The sequence below is a fragment of the Mytilus trossulus genome, chromosome 11 (assembly GCF_036588685.1).
Source record: "Mytilus trossulus isolate FHL-02 chromosome 11, PNRI_Mtr1.1.1.hap1, whole genome shotgun sequence".
Lineage (NCBI taxonomy): Eukaryota > Metazoa > Mollusca > Bivalvia > Mytilida > Mytilidae > Mytilus > Mytilus trossulus.
This window is the reverse complement of record NC_086383.1, coordinates 16,207,894-16,224,193: the sequence shown is the minus strand read 5'-3', so window position 1 is coordinate 16,224,193 and position 16,300 is coordinate 16,207,894.

Sequence of the window (16,300 nt, the reverse complement as noted above, 5' to 3'; positions counted from 1 at the left end):
AACAATAAGCTATAAAGGGTCCCAAAATTACTAGTGTAAAACCATACAAACGGGAAAACCAACGGTATAATCTATATAAAAAACAAGAAACGAGAAACACGTATAAATTACATAAACAAACGACAACTAATGTACATCAGATTCCTGATTTAGGACAGGTGTAAACATTTGCAGCGGGATTAAACGTTTTAATGATATATATGCACTAATGGACGAAGAAATCACTGCCATACATATGTGCCAGTAACATTCGTTCTACGACTGATGATATTTGTAAAAGTTTAAACAATTGTCAAAAGTCACTGTTGTAGTTATTTTGAAACTGTTCCAACTTTTTAAAAAATTACCTTACACACAAATCGACTGCAACAACGATAAAATAGTTGAAACAGTCATAAATAAACTACTAGTCTTTAAACACCGGAAATGTTATCACAGAGTCTTAATGCGACTGTTGAAATCATTTGAAAAGTTGTAACATTTATGTAAAAACTTTCCCAACGCAAAAACTTTGAAGCAGTCATAAATAATCTGCTTCAACGCCGAACTTTGTTACGGTTTAGATTTGTTTGCTGCAACTATTATATAGTAATAGCTTCAGTGTCGCAACTTTAAAAAAAATGATATAGTCATTCAGATTTAAAAGTCACTGATACAAAATGTCTTACAGTGCGGGATAGGTTGGAACATTTGTAAAAAAAAATTACCGTTGGCTATTTAGAAGATTGTTACAAAAAGGACACAACCGTCACAGCAATCTTAGTTATCACAAATGTACCTTTAACTGTAACATTATTTACACTTTTATAAATGATCAAATTGACAACTTTTTGATTATTGTAAGTCAGTTGTGAAATCATTCATGCATTCAAAGCTATCTCCAATGACAATAGTTTTTGAACCACATTACTTCATAAAAATGGTCAATATACTGTATACCCAGCGGGTATATACATACTTGTCATACGTATACCCGTATCAAACAACTTATTTCGGAGAGTTAATTTTATACGGCATGGGCACTATGTAATTCATTTGATTGTTTTAGAATTTTTTTTAATTTTTGATTTTTGAATAGTTTAGTTAATTTCAATACTGACTTGACTTTGTTCAATGTATTCTATTGAAAGTTCAACTGTCTTCATAAAGGGAATTAAATGCAATCAGGTTGGAGAGGGAGGTTCATTGGAGCAGACAAAATCAGGAATTGCAATACGCATAACAAACAAATACTGGACGTCAACAGACCATACTTTTGATTAGGGCATCATTCGGTCGAGAAAAAAAATCAACAACTGTCAGCGGTATGCGTTACACTATATTGTAAGGATAGTTTATCCATTACAATGACGTAGCATACAATGCCCCGTACTTGTTTCACGTACAGGGTTAAAATCTTATAGTAGTCAAAGCATTCTCAGGGTTGAATATAGAAGAGCAAATATTATATACCTTTTCATTTAAACAATTTTACACAATTCCATAAAATAAACCTCACTGTGTGTTGCTGTTGAATGCAGTTTGGTCTCTAATCTAAATGAACCTATCTATGTATGAAAGACAATATAAGGCCGTCTTCTCATTGAACTAAACTCGGTGTTGTGTTCGTGTAACTCACACATAAACTAAACATAATACGTTCCCATTGATATAGTTTAAATCATGTTTTGTCTACATTCAGTCGATAGTCAATGTAGGCCTTGTGTAGGTTAAGTGTACACTAAACTAGGCATTTAGAACATTAATTTTACCATGTACATTTAAGGAAGAAACGATATTTAAATAAAATTGATATTTATAACAATTGTCAATAAAGTTCTTAACAGAAATATTTGTATAAACTTGATATATCTATTTGTTATAAAAACACTTAACGTAGCTTTATTAACCCCTTATCAAGACTCAAAGCATCATCATTTTCGAACAAATAATTCATTTGAAAAGTTCTTCTTGAATCGACTGGACGTACACAGAAATATTTGCCACTGGTCTTTACTCCAACAACGATTCACTCATAAAAGCATTACTAAAAAAAGTGCGAGGTAAATTGTTTTCTTTGTCTAGTATCTCAGATCCGTTAAATACACGTAGAAATATAAAAAAAAAACCACATAACATCCTCCTTGCCAAATACTCCTTGGAGAAAAAAAAACAACAATAGAAGAAGAAACAAACAGAATGCGTAATTGAGGCATCTTTAGTATCTTTAAACTACTGCAAATCATCAAAATGGCTTTCATAAAAGAGCTTCATAACTTCAAAAAAAAAAGGGGGGGGGGTCTGAATGAGATTTTTTTCGTGCGAACGTTTTTATTCAGGTTTTTTCGATGCTAGCAACCAACTGTTTTTTTCAATATTTAACTCTTTAATGTATGGGGAAGCTCTGAATTCAGAATAATTTTTTTAATCATCTGTATGATCAGAATTTTGTTTTTATCAAATTAGGGATCAGAATATTTTTCAAGGAAAAATCCATTCCCTCTTCCCCTCCCTTTTTGAAGTCAAATGGTCGTTCCCTAACTGCTAGAAAAGTTTGCATTCGGTTCTACGTAATGGACATTTAAATGACATATAGTTTACAAGTGTGAACAAATCTTATGTACAGGTAATAAACTATGTGTATAGATGTGAACAACTTTAATGTGAAACCAGTGTACATTACATTAAAATAATTGTAAACATGTCTACTGTACTTTTCTAGTAGTTAGGGAACGACCATTTGACTTAAAATAAAAAGAGGGGGATGGATTTTCCCACAATTTGATTAAATATAAAAAAAAATCGGGTCACACAAATGATTAGAATGAACAAATATTCTGAATCCAAAGTTTCCCCATACATTATAGTGTTAAATAGTGGATTGGTACCATCGAAAAAAACTAAATATAAACTTTCGCGCGAGAACTCAGAACTCAGACCCCCCTTTTTTTAAAGTAAAGTGGCTGCTCCTTTAAGAAAGTCATTTTGGAAGGATTTGCAGGAGTTTAAGGATGTCTCGATTACGCATTAAAAACGTAGGCTGCATCAGTGTGCTTATAGACGAAGAAAATCAATTGCGATGTTAAGGATCACTACTGTTTGTTTCAAATGGTATTTTTTCTCCAAGGAGTTTTTGGAAAGAGTGGGATAATGTTTTTTTTTCATTTCTAATTGTATTTTAACGGATCTACGGTACTGCACAAACAATCAATTCACCTCAGCCTTTTTCAGTAATACATTTATGAGTGAATCGTTGATTGAGAAAAGACCAGTGGCAAATATTTCTGTCAGTGTGTACGTCCAGTCGATTCGGGAAGACTTTTTCAAATAAATTATGTGTTCGGCAATGATGATTGATGAGTCTTGATAAGGGGTTAATAAGGCTAAGTAAAGTGTTTTTATAACAAATACATATATCAAGTTTAGAAAAATATTTCTGTAAATAACTTTATTAATAAGTGTTATAAGTATCAATTTTATATAAAAATCGTTTCTTTTTCAAATATACGTGGGAAAATGAAAGTTCTGAATGCCCATTTTTTATGTTCACTTAATCTACACAAGGCTAACATCGACTATGGATTGCATGTAGACAAAACATGATTTCAACTACATGTCAACATTGAGTTTTATCAATGGGAACGTAATTATGTTTAGTGTATGTGTGAGTTTATGTCAATGTGAACACGTCCCTAGATGCACTACCTTACATATAGAAATCTATTTGCTATATCCATAAATTGCAGATCTGTGTTATTTCAATAGTTGATGATATAAAAAATCCCGATGTTTAAATGCTAAGTTAGTTAAAGTCTAGTTTTATCTTGTATAGTCACCTGTGATATTCTACAAAACCATATTTAACCTAAGAGACCTTTTGGGTTGCTATCTTATTGACGTACCCGTATGCCGTTCAACTCTATCAATTCAGTTTTAATGAATGTCGGTCACACTGCGACAATTTTAACGTATGCATTGTCAGAAAAAAATTAAAAACAAACCTATGTGTCTGTTGATATTTTATTAACATATTTACTAAAATATAGTATATTCTATGCAGATAATTTATTGGGGGATTGTTATTAAGATGAATACTTTTGCAAGCATTCAGAAGCGACGATTTACATTTGTGACGCATTTTGTTTTACTGAAGTCTTTCTTGAAATGTGTTTATCATACATTCTAAATGATGGTTATAGTTATACATCATCGACAACGTTCTTTCAAGAATCCCTTTTGAGAAAATTCAATGGATCAACACGATTTGGACATAGTTTACAAGCTTTAGATTTAATAATATAGGAGCATTGTAATACCCCTTCAAGATTGATATATTACATGTAGTCTAATCTATTGTCACATCTGCTTATTTTACTAGGAAGTGAGGAGTCCGATGAAATGTAACATTTTATGCCAATATAATACGGTTAGGGTGGAACAAATATATAATACTGGAAAAAGTAAAAACTAACTTCTCTATGTTAATTACTTCAGGAATATTTATCAAAAAGTAGTATTTTAATATTCAACCCCATTCATCTAATTAGTCAGACGTCAGTCGCTACCTTGATATACCCTATCTTTTGTTAAATTTGTCGGGTAATTTATGACAAAAAGCGTTTGACGTCTTTAGCCGAACAGTTGTCTCATTTTTACATTATTCAATTTACTGTGTGCTGGGTCATATTCTGGACGCCAGTCTTTGCTCCTTTCAAATAAAATCCACATACTAAAAAACAAATACGAAGCTTAGAAATGGAAAAATATTAAATACTAAACTCGTTATTGTAATGCGTTCACTTTTCTACATTGGTTAAAGGTATAGGGGGAGGGTTGAGTTCTCATAAACATGTTTAACCCCGCCGCAATTTTGCGCCTGTCCCAAGTCAGGAGCCTCTGGCCTTTGTTAGTCTTGTATGATTTTTTATTTTAGTTTTTTGTGTATAATTCGGAGTTTAGTATGACGTCCATTATCACTGTACTAGTATACATATTTTTAAGGGGCCAGCTGAAGGAAACCTACGGGTGTGTGAGTTTTTCGCTACATTGAAGACCCATTGGTGGCTGTCGGCTCTATCATGTCTATGGTCGGATTTGTCGCTTTGACACATTCCCCATTTCCTTTCTCAATTTTATTAACAATACATTAAAGAATTAATATAAATATTTAATGATGAAATTTTAAACATCTTTATCTTGAGAAAAAAAAGTACAAACTGTTTACATTAACACAACGATATCTAGGTTTCAAAGTGCTATAACATTTTCTAATAAATGGAAAAAGTTAAAAAAAAAAAAAAAAAAAAAAAAAAAGAAAAGGAAAAACTGTGTCAAATCGGCTGCAATCCAACATCACGGAATCAAGAAAGACATTTAGTGATAAAATTTACATAAAGAGAGAACTATGTCAATATTTTGGTGTCTGTCTTTTAAATATTTTTTTTGTAATAACGGTGCCTTTTATTGCTGATGATACTGTAGGAGGTTTGCTAATTGTTAAAATGAAGTTGGTATCTGGTATATGATTGTTCCAATGATTATTATTAAACAAGTTCTGATTTTTACAACCAAAAAAGAAAAAAAAATAGAAATATATTTAATCATCACGCAGAAAAGTAACGGTTGAATAATAACTCCATGAAATAAAAATTATGAAATACAATATATACTTGAGTAACCCTTACATTATCAATGATTATAGCAAATGAAAAAAAAGTTTTCAACCGTTTGATCATATTATCTAAAACAGCCTTCCGTTTCATGCATCCAATCGAACAAGAAGTTGCATATTTGATCGATGAATTCATTTTGTGTGGTGTATTTATAGCAATCCGGGTAGGCCGTCAGTGCTTGTAATACAGTTTAATTGGGCCATTTTCAAAATAGATTCAAAAATAGATTTATATGTAGAGAGATATTGCCAAATAAGCAAAGAAGCCATTCACTGTCTGATATAGTGTTACTTTTATACAAGTCTCTCATTATACTGGGAACACATTTTGTACTTGAAAATAAATTGTTCGCCTACTAATATACTAGTTTTTTAAGATTCCTTTTTTTCTGATTTATTGCTGATGTAAAATGTTATAAAGGCCTTGTTTGTTCGAAATAAACCCCAAACCTCACGTAGATATAAAGATAATTGGTCAACCAACCATATTTAGAGTTATTCATGTTTGATGTCCTTATGAATCGCAGTAAAGTGCCGAAGCTTAATTCTGTTTTTGTATCATTTTAGTTATCGGTAATAATCATTAATCCTCACAAGGTAACACTTAGGCTTTCAAACAATTTCTATTCATGATTTTAAATTTATATGTAAATGTAATAACAGATTACGCACGCACTATTTGATGAATGATATAACAGTGTGCGCATTACATATAGCATTGACATACCGTGGCTGCAATACAATGAATTTCATCATTAGATTTCGCTATTTGTGATTTATTACAGGTGGCGCTGTTATCAAACACAACAAACATACTACATCAATATTTATCAGTGCACACACGTATAAGTGAGTAATCCTAAACATGAACATGTGAGTGTTTGAAATAAAAGCAGCTGTTCAGCACAAGTCGTAATTAAAAGATGTGTATATCTCTTCATCTACACGCTAGACATATTTTTTTTGCGATCTGGAATGTAGTATTACAGAAATGTATAGCATTTAGCAGCATAAATAATAATTACAGGAAAAGAAATAAACGTTCGATCGGCTATTTGTCAAAAACTATAATTATATCAGTTGTTCAGTAAAACTTAATCGGACGAGTTTTTTTGGAGTATTTATTGAAATTAATTTTAGTACATCAGGTGTAAATCTTCAAATTAATTTGATAGAATAATCGTAGTAATTAAAACATGAAAAGATGAACAGGTTAAGAACCTTTGTATAAAGTATAGTGATATCACGACATTTTTGTGAGCAAGGAAAATAATACCTATAATTAAATAAGTATTGTTCATTTCTAGCATGGAAATTTTCACTGAAGAAGGCAGCACTTTTGTAAATCTGTATTTGGTTAAAGAGTTTTTACTAATTATTGTGTCTCTATTCTTAGCCGCTTAAATAAAGATCAGAGTAATATATTTGATAAAAAGACAATTTTGGCAGATCCCATATTGAATTGATAGTAAAACTTACCATTCGCACACTTTATATCTATAACTAAGGCCACTATGATAATCCACATTCTTTCATTCATTCTAAACCCCCTATATAACGTTAAGACACAAAACAAGGAAGCATATCTTAAATTTAATAAAAGTTAAACAACTTAAGTCGATTGTTTATGAATTTGTGTTTACAAAGGATTACACATAAGGAAGTTGAATAACTTTACAGTGGTTTCTCAGGTATGCTACCTATTTTGTGAACTTAATCCACTTCTTAAATAGCAATAGATAACGATGATATCATTTCAGTTTAAACAAAGTTACCTTTTCAAACACGTCGATATATCAATTATTGTATGCTGTAAAATCCTGAAATCATTGGTTTACTTCTTTAGAGACACCTTGACGCATATATCATGCATATAAATAGCGGTATGATTGTCTCTGTGAACCGGATAATTCGTATTTAGAAACATGTTACTAGCTGGGAGTATTAGTGATACGATCCATATTTGTTGTATTACGACATGCATGCATATCATCGTCTGTATAAGATCACGAGAAGCGATTGATTCTTAACCGATGGTGCCAAATATTTATACGGTAATCATAACATATGTATGGACGACAAATATGTTTTCCTATCCCCCGCTTCCATTCTTGTGTTTCATATACAAAATACCCTATTGTTAATGCAAGTTCAGTGGAGAACAAAACTTTAAGAAGGTTAAGATGATATCAGCTTCCTTCCAAAGTGTAGACCTTTCCAATCCATTTAACAACATTATTACAGCAGCGTCTGCTTATAAAGTTTATATCTGAAAATTAAACTATATTCATGAGCTTCCATTGTCTTATGATAAAGTTATAAAACTTAGAATGAACATTAACGAATCCCTTCAAAAGTTTGAAACGGACGCTATAACGAATTGAATGACAGTTCTGAAATATTTGTATCGAAAATGACAATCGATATGTTTTAACTGTTGTCACCAAAAGATCGTCAAATGGTTCCTCGAGTTTGAAATCAACTTATTAGACTTATCACCAATTTTTAACTTATATTAGCAATTATGCTTGAGTCAATGGTATAGCAAGATGTTTTTACCGTAGAAAATCACCTCAGCTCACTCTTTGTTTTGAATATAAGGGGTTTGTGTTGCTCTTGCTTTTGTTAAGAGTGTTAGTTTGGTTCATTTAAGAGTCATTCTCTGTAAGCATCAAAGGATTTCAAAGAAAATGAGAAATGCATACTCATGGATATCCTTTATTTTCAGATCATGGGTTAGTAATGGTGCACTGACAACAAAAATAATACTCATTTAAAAATTTGAAGTGTTGGTTGCCATGGAAACAAGTTGCTCTGATTTTGGTTGAAAAACGCCAAAAATGCTCGATGAAAACTCCATTTTTACCCTTTTTTACCGCTTTTTTCCCAATACACTGGACACATCTATCCCTAATTTTCTTTTGCTCTTCAGCTATTATATATTAGTGTTTCAAAATACATTTGAAAGTTTCGAAAGTTTTTTCATCTAAAGTAAAAAATTTGAAATTTAAAATTTGATGTTTTTCAAAAAATCAAGATTTGCAAAAAATCACAAAATAACCCAATTTTATGGCTTCAAAATTTTTTTTTTCAGATTTTTTGGCAAAAACGAAGATGATCATTATAAAATACTGCATATGATGCATTCTTGATAAAAATATCTCAGAGGGTATATTTTTTATTTTTTTTTAAATTTTGTTTGAAAAAAGGTCACTTTTGAATTTTTGGATTTTTTTTTTTATTTTAGGGGAAAAAATCCAGGCATAACTGTTATTATTGCAATCCTCATCATATCAGATGATTAGTTATGATCAAATAATAACATGAAAATAAACTACACACATTCTGATACCTTACATACATGTAGTCAATGAAAAAAAAATAAAATGAGATATAAATATCATGTTTTTTATACGAAAAATGACCAAAAACAATCCTTCCAATGATATTGTCTTAACTTTTTTCATACATTCCCTGATTAGACAACTGAAATCTACATTTTGCCAGCCATTTGTTGGAAACTGGTAACTTTATAATGAACGACTGAATTGCAAGCTTTCAATTATCTGCCTTTTCTTTTAACATAGTATGTATCGCAATTGTTTTCTGATAACCATACTAAACTATTGCTATCAAAACTTATGTTTCGATAACTTGACGTGATGGAATTAACTTGCATTATTAATTGTGCTATTGATAATGACAACTGATCTCTGTCAAATAATGCATACATTTGTTGATCGAAATACTATAATAGGTTTAAATCCAACATAGTAAGATTAAGATATTGTAGTTTTTATTCAGAGAAATATTTTTAATTTCTACAAAATTAGTACAGCAATGATTATAGTAAGATAAAAAAGTAAATGAAGCAAAGAATGAATAACGAGTAAGCTAAGTTGTTATAACGAGTGAAATTAGCTAAGTCGTTATAACAAGTAAGCTAAGTCGTTATAACAAGTAAGCTAAGTTGTTTAAACAAGTAAGCTAAGTCGTTAAAACAAGTTAGCTAAGTTGTTATAACCAGATAAATATGCTGAGTCGTTGAAACAACTTAGCTAAGTTGTTAAAACAAGTAAGCTAGGTCGTTAAAACAAGTTAGCTAAGTTGTTATAACACGATAAATATGCCAAGTCGTTATAACGACTTAGCTTAGTTGTGATAACGACTTACCATATTTATCTTGTTATAACAACTTAGCCTACTCGTTTAAACAAGTAAGCTAAGTTGTTATAACAAGATTAATATGCTAAGTCGTTATAACAACTTAGCTAAGTCGTTTAAACAAGTTAGCTTAGTTTAAAAATAAAACTCTACCCTGACACTAACCGGCTTCCCTAGATTTGTTTACCCTAAATCAGACACATTTTCCCTCGGACACTAACTTCGGGGGAAACATGGTGAACAATTTAACATATCTCCTTTGGGCAAGGGAACCAATTGTAATTTGTATAATATTTAATGTTGAATCTGGTTGGTTGAGAACTAATATTCAGGACATCTAATTGCATCCAAAACATCTCGAAATATCACAATATTGCTGAAAGCGGCATACAAACCATCTATCATTGTTAACCTAGTTAATTTTATAATGCTTTAAATGATAAATTGATCTTTCAACCTTTTCAAAAATTAACAGTGGGCAAATGATACATTTAATCTTCAGTAAAATTATAAATTAAATCTACAGATATGAATATAGAATACAAATTCATCACTGGGCTCCGTCCAAATATGGCGATTTTTAGGAAATTTTTACCGCAAAGTGAAACATGAAAGCAATGGGTTTTTTCCGTTATTTAAATAAATTCCATTGGACACATATAATGAACTTGCTTGCATAAAGTTATAATAAGACATAATTGAGGGATGTTGAGAGTGATGCAATGTGTACTTGGTCCGATTGTGTGGCAATAAGTATTGAGTATACAATTCATAACATTTTGTTTAGGTAAACTTACATATAAGTAATTGAAAAATTTAGAAATTCTTCTATATGTTAAAGGACATATAACTCGCAGTCTGTGCACTAAACGACAAGTAAAATTCTTCTTTTCCAACTAAACTTTTTTTTTAAATTATTCTTCCGGCTTGTAGTCTCAAAAGTTTAGCATACAGGCAAACTCTTGAATAGTTTAAGTGACATCACAAAAATTCAAACTTGATCTGTATTTTGTAGTAATTATCATTATGATTAAGTTTTATCACATTTGGTTGAGGTTAACTTTAGAGAATGAAAATACATATCCTGACCTGTTTAGTCAACAACAGAATTGTGCTACTTTTTATACGCCTGTTTACAGGATGTATTTTGGTTTATGAGAATACAGATACATATTGACGACCCATTGCTGGCCATCAGCTTTTGTCTACTCTATGGTTGGGTTGTTGTCTCTTTGACACATTTTCAGTCTCAATTTCATTGTCCGTCCGTCATCAACATTTGGGACATTTAACTCAAAAACGCTTTTATCAATTTGCATTTAACTTTGTTGAATTGTTTATATTTATTGACCTGAGCTCCCTTTGGTTTTAAATTTTTTTAGATTTTACCTTTCTAAGTTAATAGGGTTTTATTCATTAAAAAAGGATAATTTTCCAGTTTTCGGACAAAAATCAAAAATGCTTTTACCAACTTGCAAATAATTTTAGTGAATTGTTTATATCTTTTGACATGGACTCCTTTTTGTTTTTTAATTCTAGATTTTACATTTCCAGTATCATACCTGTTTAGGCTGTTAACTTTTCAAAATGCCCATGGCAGTTTTGCGTGCAATATTGCTTTTACAGTCTTACAAAACCTTCAAGGGGGGCTTAATATATATTTTAATGTTGTTTTTAGGCTTCTTCATTCTGTTACAATCCTATAGCCCTTGTAAAATCAAATGTTTTGTTTAAAATTGTGAACAAAATTGCTCTTTCAAAATTTCCATTTCGGAGCCTTCATGGGGGAAATCCCCCGCAAATAGTGACAGTTGGCAGGTATGCAGTATACAGGATTTTATTCATACAACTAGAGGCTCTAAAGAGCACGTTTCGCTCACCTTGGTATATGTGCATGTTAAACAAAGGACATAGATGAATTCATGACAAAATAGTGTTTTGGTGATGGTAACGTGTTTGTAGATCTTACTTTAAAGAATATTTTTGTTGCTTACAATTATCTCTATCTATAATGAACTTGGCCTAGTAGTTACAGTGGGAAATACTATGAAAATATTTAAAAAAAATGTATAAAATTCATGAAAGTTGTTTAAAAGTGAACATTAAGGGCAATAAATCCTTAAGGGGTCAATCGACCATCTTGGGTATGTTGACTTATTTTTAGGTCTTACTTTGCTGTTCATTATTGCTGACAACAGTTTATCTCTTTCTATAATAATATTCAAGATAATAACAAAAAGCTGTAAAATTTTCTTAAAATTACCAATTAAGGGGACTCGCGGGTCTAAATCAAATTTTTTATTTAATATAGGATTTTGCTATATTTTTCTATAAATGAACTTTATCTTATACTTAGTAGAAAAATGAAATAAAAAAATGAGGTCACCGTTCATTTACGCTCACAATCGGCCTTCGAAAGAAGCATACATTTTTGTTAATGTCATTTTTTTTGTTGAACTAATAGGAGAAAAAGCGGTAATATCGAAATTAAAAAAGAACTAAATTACAGAAATCGCTTAAATTTTACAATTATTTGGTTTATGTACAGCTTATTCGAAAACGACAATAAAATATATAGGTCACCGATGAGTTAAAAAAGATATTTCAATTTTAATGCCAAAAAATGGCATTTTTGCACCAAAGGGAGATAATTTGGAGCTTTTTCAATGATATCTTCATTTTAAAAGTCACCTGGGGCCAACACGAATCGATTTTTTGGAATGATTTTTGTACCAAATGATAAAGTACCAACTACTAAAGGTAATTAATAAAATTTGTTATGAAAAATAAATGTTTAATTTTTTTCTGAAAATCTTATACCCGCGAGCCTCCTTAAGGGGCTGCAATCCAACAACGGGTTGTCCAATTCATTTGAAAATTTCAGTGTAGATAGAACTTGACCTGATTAACAATCCCCCCCCCCCCCCAGGTCGATTTGCTCAAAATGCTTTGGTTTCAGAGATATAAGCAAAAATCTACAGTTTACCCCTATGTTGTATTTTTAGTCATGGTGGCCATCATGGTTGGCGGGCCGGGTCACCGGACACATTTTTTTTTAAATTGATACCCCAATGATGATTGTGGACAAGTTTGGTAAAATTTGGCCCATTAGTTCAGAGGAGAAGATTTTTTTAAAAGCTAACGACGGCAGGCGACGGACGCCGGACCAAAGTGATGAGAAATGCTCACTTGGCCCTTCGTATTTAAGATTTATACTATGTTTATATTGTTTATTTTGTGTATACCGTGAACAGTCTTGAATTCCCTTGTGACGAAAAACGCAATAAAATTACAAAATCCCACATAGTTTTACTGTTGGAATATTTATTGACAGTTGGTTTACAAAATTGATGTAGGCCGTATCCAGTTCGTGTAAGATCTGAATTTATTTTTCCCTCGAATTTTTAATCAACTAATTAGATTTATCACAAAATTTGTAATTTTTTTAGCAATTCTACTGGTGTCAATTGTATAGCAAGATCTTTTCATTATTGAGGATAACCTCAAATCATCCCTGGTTTTGAATAAAATTGGGTTTGTGTGGTTCTTGCTTTAGTTTAGAGTGTTATTTCTTGTGGTTTTATAATTTATTCTTTGTTTTTGTTGTTTAAAGCGTGAACAGGCTAGTTTTCCCTTTTCATGAGAAACGCTTTAAAATTACCAAATAGCACATAGGGACAGGTTTTACAGTTGAAATATTCATGACAGTCAGTTTCCAAAACTGATGAAGGTAATTTCAACTCAGTTTAACAAGATAACAAATATATACACATGTATACGAAGTATCTTTTGAAATTTACATAATAAGTTAACGTGAACAATAAACACGCATTTATCATGTTTAGTTTCAAGTGCACGTAAACATACACTTGTGAAATCTTAAGTAAACGTCGTTTACATTTGAGTGCACGTAAACTTAAACTTGTCAAATCTGATAATAAACGCCAGTCTACTACACGCACTGACTAAACGGAATCAGAGTAAACCTTGTTTGACATTACAAATATTCGTTTTGACCGCGTTAACGTAATGATAGAAAACGCGTGTCTACAAGCGAAAATTGAAGTAGACTAACGCGGCATTAACGTTTGTTTACTTTTTGTAGTGTTTGGTCTGCACCCAACCTTATGTAATATTGGAACATTATCAAGTCTGGGATTTCGTTAACTCAAATTACTAAAAAAAACTTTACAAAATCCTTTTTAAAGATACAAATATTTGTTTTGCAAGATTGACTTTACAAGCTTTACCTGTAAAAAAACGTATTTCAGCCGGAAAAGTCCCTCCTATATTTTACGTCGTTGTTCTGTCGATATCTATAATTATTATGGTATAGACGTATTTACACTTGTATGCAAATTTGTCCGCCATTACATAAAATCACACAGGTTCCCGTAAACTTTGACATCATAATTCAAAACATTTGACGTCACAACTTAAAAGTGATTGTTGTTTGACGTCAAAAGGTTATTCGGAGGTGATTAAAGGTCATTCGGAGGCAAAATACAGCTAAATACCAAAAGTGTAAATACGTTTATTGCACAATGTCATGTTTTTCTCTGATTGTGAATGAAGTCTTTACTTTAAATATAAGATACGTGATTCTTTTTAATTAGTTGTTATTGGTTTTGATAGAGCTGTTAGTAACTACAAGTTCTTTAAAAACTCTGCTTGGTGATTTGATTGTAGTTTGAGATGAGGGAAGGATAAATACCCTGCCAAGTCTGATCTGTTTTATTTGATGTTTTTCTGCCTTATATCAATCTAATTAGGTAACCCCTTTTTCAACTAATTTTAATAGTGTGGTGTTCTGATACACTTCTGTTTAAAACAGTAAAAGTTTTAACTAATTACACAAACACATTTCAATCAAACACAGTTGTTATGCGCCTGGCGTAAGTCCGGAGCCTTTAGTTCGGTGGTTGTCGTTGATGAATGACAGTCACATTATTTTTTTCGCAAATTGTATATTAAGAAATAGGCCGTTTCTTTTTTTAATTGATTCGTTTCATATAAGCACTGTCGGGACTTTCATAGTCGACAATGGAATTTTTTTGTTTGAGGTCATACGCTTGGCTTAAGTGCTCACATGAACTTCATTTTTACTTTTTTTGCTAGTTGTCTCATTTAAATTATACTATATCTCTTTTTTCTTTTTTTAAAAATTCGTAATGTTTAAGTGCTCATACATATATACCTCAGTAAACTTGGATCGGAGTAGTTGTTTATCAACACAACAATTGGAACATAACACGAACATAAGCTTTACAATACAATTTAAGTGGCACACAAGTGTGTACTACCTGATTTAAAAAAAAAAAAGAGAAACCATAAGCAAAAATTAACCTTATGAATAAACTTTTTTTTCTGAAGACTGAAATACATTAGAAAATGCCTGTACCAAATCAGGAATATGACAGTTGTTATCAATTTGTTTGATGTGTTTGGACTTTTGATTTTGCCTTTTGATTTTGAGTTTTCCTTTTTGAATTTTCCTCGGAGTTCAGTATTTTTGTGTTTTTACTTTTGTTTTTTTATAGTAAGACAAACACCTAGAAAAGATTTAGCAAATACATCAAAATAAAAAAAACATGTTCAGCCATGTATAAAAATACTTGCAAACGTTAGCACCAACGAAGACAACATTTAAACATTCAACCATTACAACATAATTTGAAAAAAGAACAATTTAGATGGAGTATTCCTAATATACTGATTTGGCAAAAAGGACCGTATCTCAATCTCTATAATTTTCCTCTTTCATATAATGATGTTCATTTTAAATAGATAGCTGTAAAACAAACGTTCTGAAATAATTAAAAGTCCTATACGTGCACAAAGTATATGTATACGTGCACTTGCATAATGTCAATTTCCATCTGACGCAGGTCATGTAATCGATTTATATTAAACACAACAACTGTATTTTCATTCATTCATGAAATAACATCAAAAATCAAAACTGATTTCCCCCATTCGTTGACAATATACAGTTTACTATATTCTTGGTTGAAGCACAAGGCTACAGGTTCCTTGATTCCATGTTGTGAACTCAATGGTATGTCTATTACTTTCCAATCCCTTTCTGATCTATAAAGAACTTTATCGTGACTTGTCTTCCCCGAACCTACATCTTCTGTGTATGTCCATATTTAATAGAACATATGTCAGTGGGTTTATCCATGGCGGTAAAAGTAGAAATGTTTCCTTGTTGTTTTCGCCCTATGTCGTAATATATATAAATTTTCACCGCCTAAACAGGATAAGTAAGTATTATTTACTGTATAGAACTTCACAACAAGTGAACCAATTTTACATCCATTGTCAGATATGTCTGTGATACTGCTTTAAAAGCCAATACAATTATATGAATATTAATAAAGTATTCGTTCTGTGTTCGTTCGAAAAATCAAAAAAAAAATCATGAATATACATATTTTTGTTTGGAAGGTTATTTGTCTCTAGTGAAACCTTATACCAAAAGGG